Source organism: Salminus brasiliensis, chromosome 11 (genome assembly GCF_030463535.1).
Source record: "Salminus brasiliensis chromosome 11, fSalBra1.hap2, whole genome shotgun sequence".
NCBI lineage: Eukaryota > Metazoa > Chordata > Actinopteri > Characiformes > Bryconidae > Salminus > Salminus brasiliensis.
This window is the reverse complement of record NC_132888.1, coordinates 32,803,349-32,815,768: the sequence shown is the minus strand read 5'-3', so window position 1 is coordinate 32,815,768 and position 12,420 is coordinate 32,803,349. Positions and strand designations below refer to the sequence as shown.

Sequence of the window (12,420 nt, the reverse complement as noted above, 5' to 3'; positions counted from 1 at the left end):
AGGTCAGTGCCGTACTTGGATGAAAGTCATTTAGTCTATTAAAAGAAGCTCTGCAACAAAAATAACAAACTAACATTTCTCACACAGTGCAGGAGTGATATCCCCTCATGGGTGGAGGATCACTGAAGTTAAATGGCTGACTTTGCTGCTAGCTTACATTAATGTATGTAAACGGTGTGTTTCTGAGAAATGCTGACACGCTGTAGTTACAAAACTACATAAAGTATTTTATTAACTTAACATTAGTGCTTTCTTCTGGACATGAAGGGCTTGCTCTGAGAGTTCGGTACGTTTGGTCAAGTGTGAAAGCGAACTCTGGTCCTCTTGAAATCGGTGGCCTGAGGTTTGCTTCTGTGTGGGTTCTGTGGGGTTGCCTTCTATGAGAATGGCTCCTTGTTTGCAGGTGTTCCTAGATGGTGAAATGCAATCACGTGACTCCAAGTGCTGTTCTTCATCACTTGAGTGATTGTTTGCAATAAACTGATGAATCTAGGCTAGATCGTTTTGCAAAAATAAGTGTGGGAAAGTGACTGGAATTGACTGGAGGTGTGGAAAAGTGACTGGAATTGACTGGAAGTGTGGGAAAGTGACTGGAATTGACTGGAGGTGTGGGAAAGTGACTGGAATTGACTGGAGGTGTGGAAAAGTGACTGGAATTGACTGGAAGTGTGGGAAAGTGACTGATTGGAATGGGTGAATTCTTCTGTGTGAACGCAAACCAGCCCCTCCCCCACACAAGCCCGGAATCAGTCCTTGGTGCGGCCTTATATATTTGGGACAAGTGTTAAAATGCCCTTAATTTAAGCTAACTTGCTAATGTCGGTAGCTTCCTGCGTATAGGCTATGTATTTGTTTGAGGTTGATGGTTTAGCCAATCTACCAGCATGACTGAGCTCGTCAACCAGCTTGGCCAGACTTGCCAAATGGTATGACCAGCTTACCAGCGTAGTGTAGCTTTTTGCCTGGGTGAGCATCTTTTCAACTACCTTGACCATTAAAGACCAGGTTAGACCATCTGAAACCGGCTACCAGCAAGGGAAATTAGTTACTAGCTAATATTAACTGTCAACCATCACCAATTCCACCCACTATCATTCCCCCCATTGCACTCCCACCAACACACCAGGGGTGACGACATGCATGTGCTTGCTCCAAGTCATATTAAGCTATTCAGCCACATGTTCGTTTACTACGGCTAACAGGCGCCCAAGCTGGCTAGCACTGTGGTAAGTGAAGGCCAGTCTACCCTACCCATAGAGTGCCTACTCACTAGAGGCTGACAGAGCATCAGAAACACAGTCCCCCAGTGTATTTCAGTTGGCACAGGCAGACAATGGATGAAAATCCAAGATGGAGGTCATTGTAGTGTATTCTTTTCCACTTGTGCCAGACGGGCAGAATGTAAAGGGTCATGCAGCTGTTTGGCACAGTGTGTCTTTGTGAAATTCATCTTTCTTTCAAATAGTCCAAATATCTTGGACAGGATTTTGCACTGTCCAAACTCCGCCTCTGCTCCAGCCATGTACACGCCTTCCAGACATACAAGCTCTGCATGCGTCTGCCACTCTGTCCTTGCAATGTCCAGGGTGTAGGCACCCCAAGGCTCCTACCTGGCTATGAATGGTTGTACTATTGCTGTGGATCAAACGTGTAATGTACCAATGACAGGGCAGATGCGTACAGTGGTACAGTGAGACGGCTGTACCACTCAGGAAACAAGTGTGATAATTAGATAGTATTAAATTATTAATACTACAGGGGTCAAATGTGTTTGAGAAATGATTACAAATGAAAGTAATAATGAATGAATGCGTTTAGTCTTTTGTTTTGTTTGGAAGCTCCAGGGTATTCAGACTTCATTGCACATGCCAATTGCATTGTTTTTGTTTTAGGGGAATCTGGACATTGTCACAGAAGGTGGGCTAATGCGCAGTTCAGTTTTGCCCTGGACACACAGTCATGCAAGCGATGACTCACACACAGAGCTGCAGATCTGGGAGAAAGCGAGGGGGCGTGGCTGTGAGTGAGTGTTTGCGTGTGAGAGAGATACTGATAGTGAGAGAGTGAGAGAGAAAGAAGGAAAGAGAAAGAAGAAGGGAGGGTCAACTGACAGAGGAAAAGATTTCCTTTGTCTGTAAAAGAGGAAGTGGTCTGTGTGTGTGTGTATGTGTGTGTAGGTGGGACAGGGCAGGATATGGCTGCAGGGCATTTGTGTTTGCTGTCTGAATGACGGTGTCTGGCACCAAATCCCAAGTCAGAGTCGGAGCTGGAAGAAAGTCTTACACGATGGATAGATTTTCATTCATAAATCTGAACTCTTCTTCCTGCATCTACAAAAGGTTCGCTGACTTCTAACAGTAGCAGAAGCCCACCCTCACTCTTACCCCCTCTCTCTCATGTTTTTTCATTGTTCTCCTATTTTAAGCACTGAATGTATTAGTCATTTATGTACAGCAGATAGCATTTCTCGTTGTTCTGCGCTGTGTCTGAGTGCTGTGTTAAGAGATAGCGAGAGAGAGAGAGAAAGAGAGAGAGAGAGAGCAGAGAGGGTCTTATGGTGGTAAATTAGGTCCTGTCTTGGTCAAAGCTTTTGACGTCATTCTCTCTGCTGATCGATCTTATCTGCCCCCTCCTCTCTCTCTCTCTCTCTCTCTCTCTCTCTCTCTCTCTTTCTCTCTCTCTCTTTCATAGATACCCAGTGTGAGGCTGTGTGCACGCTTGTGTTTGCTTGCTTAATCTACTTTGATATTATAGTGTTCTCAACAAACTGCACTGTCTGTTTGTCCATTTCATAGAAGCCTAGAAGCTACAACTAACAGAGGTATTAAGAAGCTTCAGAACTGATAAAACAAAAGAAGCAAAAGCATCAAAAACAAAGAACCACTTTTGATCCCCAGTAGAATCTTTTAATTGATGGGTCTTGAGTGAGCCAACAGTTTTTAGGCTCTCCACTTTTGACAGTGGACAGAAGTGAACGTTAAGTGGTTTTAAAAGTCTCTCAACAGTCTCTGTAATTCATGTTGTTTTTCCACATCCCATATATTTAATCATGTTCAATATTTTATTTCCCCCTATTTCCACTATGTACCCACTGGCAATACTGTCCATGGTCGCTTTATGTTCTTTCCACACAGCCTTGATTCATTAATCAGCTTGATTCTATGGGGAAATGTTAAATCAAAGGAGGGACTGCTGGAAACTGATGTGTGAACCCATTAGATTTTCCATAAACGCATAATACTTTCCAATTTCCACCCTACATCATTTCATTATGCTGCACTCCGCTGAGACTAACCCATAGTCATGTAGTGAAATATATTACAAGTGCAAGATTGTGTACTAATGTATTTCTGGGAATAAAAGCTTGTTATGTATGACATCTTGTATGATATGAATGACATTTGAGTAGATGCTTACAATACTAGATTTGACTACGATTATGAGTAACTCATTATTTACTGTATCAAGAACAAAATATGTAAGGACTTCAACAGCTGATATTGACATTTCTAATTATTATTTTTTTTTTTATTTATTTAGATTTTTTAGCTTTATGATGGCCAAATTAACTAGCACTGATACTTCATTGGTTCGGATGTCAACTCCGAAAGCAGAAGTCAAACCTAAAATCAACGACAGATGCAGAGGTCTCATCTAAAATCAACTCCAGATGGATAGGTCAGATCTAGAATCATCACCAGATGTAGAATTCAGACAGGAAATCAACGCCAGATGCAGAAGTCACACCTAATATCAACACCAGATGCAGAAGTCAGACCCAGAATTAACACCAGATGCAGAAGTCAGACCTAATATCAACACCAAATGCAGAAGTCAGACCCAGAATTAACACCAGATGCAGAAGTCAGGCCTAAAATATACTCCAGATGCAGAAGTCAGACCGGAAATCAATACCAGATGCAGAAGTCAGACCCAGAATTAACACCAGATGCAGAAGTCAGACCCAGAATTAACACCAGATGCAGAAGTCAGACCTAAAATGAACTCCAGATGCAGAAGTCAGACCGGAAATCAACACCAGATGCAGAAGTCAGACCCAGAATTAACACCAGATGCAGAAGTCAGACCTAAAATGAACTCCAGATGCAGAAGTCAGACCGGAAATCAACACCAGATGCAGAAGTCAGACCCAGAATTAACACCAGATGCAGAAGTCAGACCTAAAATGAACTCCAGATGCAGAAGTCAGACCGGAAATCAATACCAGATGCAGAAGTCAGACCCAGAATTAACACCAGATGCAGAAGTCAGACCTAAAATGAACTCCAGATGCAGAAGTCAGACCGGAAATCAATACCAGATGCAGAAGTCAGACCCAGAATTAACACCAGATGCAGAGGTCAGACCCAGAATCAACATCAGATGCATATTCCAGTTAATTTTAGTTAATCCCTTTTCAGATTTAAGGACAAGCAACGTGTTTACAGGTTTCTTTCCCCAGTGGGGCCATGTGTTGTGAGATTTTGAGTGCAACCCTCCTTCCATCAGCAAGGGCATTGAAGATGAAACGTGGCTGGGTCTTTCATCATGACAATGATCCCAAGCACAGCCAGGGCAACAAAGGAGTGGCTTCGTAAGAAGCATTTCAAGGTCCTGAGTGGCCTAGCCATTCTCCAGATCTCAACCCCATAGAAAACCTTTGGAGGGAGTTGAAAGTCCGTGAAGACTTACAGAAAACGTTATATAAAAAAAGGATATATAACAAAGTATTGAGATGAACTTTTGTTATTGACCAAATACTTATTATCCACCATTATTTGCAAATAAATTCTTTAAAAATCAGACAATGTGATTTTCAGAATTTTTTTTTTATTTTGTCTCTCATAGTTGAGGTCTACCTATGATGTCAATTACAGGCCTCTCTCATCTTTTTAAGTGGGAGAACTTGCACAATTGGTGACTGACTAAATACTTTTTTCCCCCACTGTACTTTCAGGCTCTTTAACTCAGGAGATTAGCATGCTAACTGTGAAACATCTGACTATTGCTTAAAACAAGCAACTAGCTATTAGGTTAGTAGCCAAGCTCACGCTTTTTAGGTTTTCATTCCGCTTTGTCAAACATTATTGTTCCATTTTCAGGGTTGGCGGTGCCTGGGGTGGTGGGGTTCAAAATCCGTGGCAGCATCCCTGCATGCATTTAGACATAGTAAGTGTACATAGATAATATCTGTTTTATTGTGATTTGATTTAATTGACTGTTTATGACAAATTACTATTCCTTCAGATGGAAAATGATACAAACACTTAGGAGCCAGATTTGATGCAGACTCATATTCACACCCCTGACTGCTAAGTGTTGGGAGTTCCCAGTGAGCCATACAACTGACGCCATTCAAATCACACACATGAGCGTCTTGCTGAGGGAGCCAGTTCAGACAGCGCAATTATTTGTGTGCATTTAGACTTTACTTATTTGAGCATTTCACCACTGGTGCGTTTTGGTGTGATATGCAGGCTGCTGGCCACAGGCTATTGCTAAGTTTATCGTACTTGTTATGCAATTCTACTTCAGATCCAGTTGCCATGTATGTACGCATGTATGTATGTACAACTGCTTTTTTTTCCAATAAAGAACCATCTACAAAATGTTTCTCTTTTATCCAACGTTCTACTTAGCCTTTGAAGAAGTCCCTTTTAAAAGATATAGTGAGATCCAACATTTAAAGCCATCAGCTATGCTCAGACTAAACTGGAAAAGCAATGGACTTATGCTTAATCTGGGTCTGGGAAATCAGGCCTATATTTCCAAGAAAAGACATCTGCTCTTCCAAAGTTCCTTCAGAAATCAGGGGTATTAACAACAAGTTTATCCTCATATTGCTGCAGTAACAGCCTTTCCTTCCTAGGGGCAGTGATGGCACAGCGGTTAGAGCTCCAGGCTATTGACAACAGGGTTGTAGGTTTGCTACCCGGACTCGGAATGCTGCCACTCTGGGCCCTTGAGCAAATCCCTTCACCCTCTCTGCTCCCCGGGTGCTGGAGTTGGCTGCCTACTGCTCCAGGTGTGTGTGTGTGTGTGTGTGTGTGCTCACTGCCCCTAGTTCACTTGTGTGTGTGTGTGTTCACTACCACAGTTAGGGTTAAATGCGGCAGACACATTTTGCTGTACATAGTACAGTGACAGATGCTGGCGCCTTTACCTTTTTTCTCTGATAAAATGCCTGTAATACCTCTGATTCTCTGATGATTTAATGACCATGTTAAAACCTAAATGGACTCGTAACTATCTGCCACTACTAATATCACCACTTTTAACTATTAACAAATCTGTTATACCTGGTTTAATAATTATCATTAATGTTTAAATAGTTCTGACCAGAGGAGGATGGGTCCCCGTTGTGAGTCTTGGTTCCTCCCAAGCTCTTCCTCCAGCTCTGAGGGAGTTTTTCCTTGCCACTGTCGCCGTTGGCTTGCTCACTGGGGGTCTTTGATCCTTCATGTCTTATGTTATTTCTTTTTTTTCTGTCTTTTACTAATTACTAATCATGTAAAGCTGCTTTGTGACGACAACAGTTGTAAAAAGCACTATACAAATAAATCTGACTTGACTTGACTTGATAAGGTTTTATACTGGATGTTGGAACATTGCTCTGATGATCTGCCAAAAGAGAATTGGTGAGTTCAGTATCCCTCTAGCCATTGTCTGGCATTGGGTATACCATCAAGAGTGCACAACCTATGCGTGCACAACTGAATGCACAGCTAATTTGAACAGTTTGAGGATTGGTTGCATTGGAAGCATTCATGGCTTGGACACTGCCCCCTAGTGTACACGTCCCACATCATTGCACAAGCAACTTTGAGCCTGCCAAAGCCACAGCCTTCCAGGACAGCATAAATGGCCTGACTGACTGGGTGACTGGGTTTATCTCCCTGCTCACTAAGTACGATACTAGCCAATCTGTTAGCTTATATAAACAGAGCTGGGAAGCTATTAGTCTCTCCCAAGCGTGCTCCAGCAGCTGGATAAGATGTGGGTGCAGACTTCACATGTCTTGGAGGAAGCACATGTTAGTCTTCACTGTCCCAGCTGGGTAGCAGCATGTAATTTAGAGGGTTCTACAGGCTCAGGCTTATGGGGGTGTTTTTCTGCACCTTCAGTTGAGCTTTGGAGAAAATGCAGTTAAGCAGACGGAGGACGTAGGATGAAGACTGTAATTATGCTACACAGTGAGCATGCATCTGAAATGCCGTGTTCGTGTTTTCTCAGCAAACAGAGTGTATTGCTGCCCTGCACTATGTTGTGCGCTGTCTGTAGCATAGGCTTCATAAGCAAATGTGCCGGACATGTGTGCCTGCTGTTCTGCCACATTGAATCATGCTGCTGCAAAAAGGATTTAAGTAGATAACAGGGTGGAGTTTTAGTGCTAATCGCATAAAGACATTAATAAGCTAAATAAAATGTATTTTTTCCCATTTTCTCCCCAATTTGGAGCTCCAATTACCCAACCCATACATACCACAACCCCATCTGGCCTAATCTTGACTATGTAGTGGTTTGCATCTTGCAATGTAGCCTCTGTATTTCTGTTCATCAAGTCTTCTGAATGTAGTAGTCTCTGACAGTTACACAACCACATCCTGAAGGCTGTCAGACAGACAACCTTTTTGAGTTTTTCTGTAGTTTAGTAAGGATGGGTTCTGCCATCAGCAGTGAAGGTCTTCCTTGGCCTACCAGTCATTTTGGGATTAATGAGCTCACCAGTGCACTATTTCTTTTGGTAATTTGGTTGTTTGCTAATGCCAAGGTTTGACCGATGTCTCTAATGGATGCTCTTTTCTGCATGTCGCACAGTAACAACTACAGACACTGAAGGTTAATAGCAAGCCTAGATATCTTATGCCGGCACTAAGAAAGCAATGGAACACCTGCGAAGCCAAAAATCAGACACATTAGGGTGGTCTGAAATGGGTACTGTGTATAAAAAGTGTTGTAATTCTAACATGTTGAAACGGAGATGAATGCAAATACCTTTAATCACAGCTGATTGGTTTGATTAGAAATGTTACAATGTAGAAGAGATGACCATATTACGGGAACATGTCTTTGAGGGCATTGTACATTTCTAAACAACTGGCATCTCAAGCATGCAGTCATTCAGCTAGCAGGTGGCTTCTGGGCATGACTAAACAGATATAAAAGCCTGGTGTTAGAATGTGTGGAATTACTTGAAGTGCTTGGAGTTATTGGAAGTTTTTTTGTTGTTGTTGCTGTTTATGCTTCTGTTCTTGTGGGAGGCAATAACGCAAGGCTTCATGTGCGAATATGGTTTTGATGTGATGTGCAGATAGGGTTCTGTGTGTGTGTGTGTGTGTGTGTGTATGTGTGTGTGTGTTTATGCTCTGATTACTATACGGCCGGAAGCACTGACATGATTTGTTTGAGGTTTGTGCTTGTTTGTGTCAGCGATGTGGGTAAGAACAGTCATTCTGCCTCCCTTCCGTCCTTCTGTGCATCATCTTATCTTCATCCTCATATGTCTGCCTGTCAAACATGGGTCTTTCCCCTCCTCCATTTCCCACAGCCCCCCACATCCCCCCCCCCCCACACACACACACATCCCCCTTTTCTCTTTCAGACATTTCTCCTGCCCCTCTTTGTCTATCCATTGTAAAACACATGTTGGTCCCTGTTATCTTCTTTACCCTTTCTTTATACCTTTCTTTGTTTATGCTCTTACATCAGAGAGTGGGCTGCATGTACATGTGTGCTCTCAGTACTGGGCATTTTAGGGCTCTGGGAGACACTGTGGGAGTTGCTGAACAGATCAGCACATTATAGTTTAATTACTTCCTCCACCAAACAACCACAGCTCCCATAGCATTACACGCAACTCACAAACACACTCTAACACATACACTCTTACTGTCACTGAGTAGGAGTTCATTAGCAGCTCTCAAGGCTTCTTGTTTATGTACACTTAGAAACCATGGATCACAGTCCTCATCAGAAGTCCAGTCTGCTGTAAAGCTTTGAAAGGTGCATGCAGGTCCATTTGCAGAAGATTTCCAGAGCTGGATCAGTGATTTAAGGAGATATTTTAAATGTCAGTTAACAACATAACAGGATGATAACAGCCGAACTGTTCAATTAATCTTTTCATTCATTTTTAGATCTGTTCAGATCTTTACAGCAGTGCTGTTAATTAGGCAGCTTGTGCAGTCTCACATGTTGCTTCCAAAGCCTGGCAGCTAGACTTGAGAACTAACCCATCCAGATGGTGATAGATCCTACCGTGGTTTAGGACAAGCTAAACGTACTGGGAGCGTGATGAGCACATGTTAAACATGGACCCAAATACTCTGAGCACTAAAGCAGCTGTTAATAGGCCACTACAGAGCTCAGCAAAGGTGAAGGTTCGGGAATGCAAACTATGCCAAATGAACACACACTGCAGTAGGGATAGGAGGCAATATCCTATGTAGTGTTTGGACACATACATTCCTTATACACACTAAATACATCCATAATATACATTCCTAATTACATCTTCATACTGGCTCGACATCGTTGGAAATATTGAAACATCTGCCCATGCTGTTCTGATTTTGTCTTGGATCTTCGTGTATATAAGCCTTGTGCAACACTACACACAGTCTGAGTACTCACTAGGAATGTGGCAGCAGTGCAATACATGAAATCATGCTGATACAGGTCAGTCGCTTCAGGTAATGTTCACATCATCCATCAGAAAGGGGGAAAATGCAATCAGATGATGGTTTGAATATTTCAAGAACTGCTGCAATCTCATGAGATTTGAACACATCAGTCTTTAGAGTTTACTCAGAATGGTGTAATGAAGAAAACACTTCCAGTGAGAGGTTAACAGAGAATGACCGGACAGGTTCGAGCTGACAGCAGTAGCTTGGATTAACACAGCAGAATTATTTGTATACAAATTTATTTATATAGTGCTTTTTACAACTGGTGTTGTCACAAAGCAGCTTACACAATCTGTTATTAGTAAAAAGTTATTAGGAAAAACTTCCTCAGAGCTGGAGGAAGAAACCATCAAGACTGTTTTACTGCATAATCTTAGTATGGCTGTAATAATCATGGTGTAGTTTAACTTAATATGATCAAAGCTGTGATTGTACGCCTTCTAGAATGTAGGTAGATGATGTAGATAGGCTACAGCAGCAGAAGATGTGCTAGATGGGCTACAGCAGCAGAAGACCATGTAAAGCTTCTTCTCTGTTGGCCAAGAACAGAAAGCTGAGGCTGCAGTAAGAACAGGATCCCCAAAACTGGACAACTGAAGCTGGGACAAGGCTGCACTGTGTCATTAGTCCAGGCCGGTGGAGGTGGTGTATTGGTGTGTGCAGTGTTTTCTTGGAACACTTTTGGCCCATTATTATTAATCAGACACATGAACATGTCACCAGAAGTCAATGATCCAACATGTCAGGATTATTAAAACACACTCCATGAATCCAAGATGGGAGTAAAATGAATTATATTGGGATATGTTTTGGCTCTGTGAATTTTTCCTTTGTATCAAGCAGCAAAAAAATTGCAGCATAACGTGTCTGATTTAATTCGACGTTGGTGCTGATGGCGATGCTGAAATGACATTGATATGACTTTGCAGGGCCAACTTTAGTGGTCTTCCCAGTCACCTAATCTATATTCAGTAGAACACCTTTTGGATGTGAGAGAATAAGAGATAATCTGCTAGTGATATCTGCTAGACAAGCATGATGCAATCATGTCGACACGGACCTCCATGTTGACATGATCTCACCATCTTTATCTGCTGGACATGCCACACAATGCTCTCACTACATGGATCAGGCAAGCTTGAATCTCATAATATGTGGACAATGTGAGTTTACATCCAGATGCTCCAGTTCACAGCTGTACCTCAATCCCCAACAACGCCACACCATACTTTCCATTTATTAATTATAGATTTTTGACAGTGCTGACTGGTTGGCAAGCCGATTGGTTGGTGAGTTGATTGGCTCAGTGACTCAGTAAAACGGCTCATGTTTACTGAGGTCATCAGTTTATAAATAAGGAACAATCCAGTCCTATAGCTGGAGTTGAAGTCTTAAAAAGAATGAGAGCCCTGAACCATTTTATACATTACAGTGCTGCACAAATGCTTTATAGGCCCCCATTTATTTTGGGTTCTTGTAAATGCTCACTAGTTTCCAATAAACCTGAAGGAAATTATTCATTTTTGTGGCTTGATTGTCAATCAGAAAACCTGCAAGTGCCCCCTTTTTTGGATCAATTTCTTTTTTTGAAATGAACCTTTACCTTAGCATTGACTTCTTAAATCTTTTAAATGTTCTTTATTCAAACATCTCTTTTATAAAATGGTTATCCGCTATGGCATTGCTCAAAGAACCCTTTGAAGTACATTGTTAAGAGTGAATAACTCAACAATCCACGGTCAACTCCTGTAGCATTGTTTAAGCCATATTGATTTTTTTTAATTACTTAGGTGCATTTCCTAAACATTTTTCCAGAACATTAAACATTAAGCATGTAATGACATAATTATCATTTGATCATGGAACACCTGTCATAGGAAATGGTAGTTTTGTCAGTCAGCCAGTAATTGTGCAAATCCCAGAATACAAAGCACTGCAGTCTGAGATGTTTAGAAAGTACAGAAAGACAGTATGTGAGTGTGCTCAGAGACAGCGTGTATAGATTTAGACTGTATATATCTGAGCTATTTTTACAAGCCTGTTCTAAAACTGTTCTTGCACAATGTGCACTGATCATGTGTAATTAGAACAGAGGAAATTATTGTTTAAAATGTCATGTGTGGTAAATGACCCGGAACGTGTTACAGTACACCTGACACAGTAAGCATAAGCATCATGTTTGTAGAAGAGGAAAGGCCAGTGATCCGTGTGGAAACTGTGAGTCACTTCCCCTGTACGTTTCCGGCAACTAAAAAAGCAAATATGTACACCTACTGTCAGCCCCGTCCCCTGCGCAAGAAGCAGAACCAACATGTTCTCCTCTTCCTCAGCCTTAGAGAGAGTTCTTCTCAATCAGAGGCAGAAATGTACAGACCACAGCCCCATAAGATGTTTCTACCTGAGACTGTGAATTCTACCTGTGCAGACAACATGACTCTGACAGGATTGAAGAAGCTGGTTCTGGACTGCAAGAAGGTTTTTCCTTCTGGGTTTTGGGCAGCAGGAGATCAGGTGTGGCAGAGGGACCTAACAAGTGTTGTAGCCTGACAAGAGATTGGATGTATGCTAACACATTGATATAGATGAACGAAGGAATTTTCCATAACTACTGCTTTCCTTACTGTAATTATTACAATGTCGTTGCCGTAACTAGCCTGTCTGTGTCAGCATCAGCGATGTAACGATGTAGTCCATCCAATTTTGATTTGACAACATTTAGCATCTTTTGGATCAA

The 12,420-nt window shown here is 41.9% G+C and overlaps 1 protein-coding gene across 1 annotated transcript in view; it reads left to right on the top strand.

The window, feature by feature from the left end:
- serpine2 (serpin peptidase inhibitor, clade E (nexin, plasminogen activator inhibitor type 1), member 2) overlaps positions 1-8,583 on the top strand; it is a 61,683-nt gene extending 53,100 nt beyond the window's left edge. The window contains exon 10 of the mRNA XM_072690669.1: positions 8,562-8,583. The gene's annotated coding sequence lies outside the window, so the exon portion shown is untranslated. The remainder of the gene's footprint in view (positions 1-8,561) is intronic.
- Positions 8,584-12,420: the final 3,837 nt, after the last annotated feature.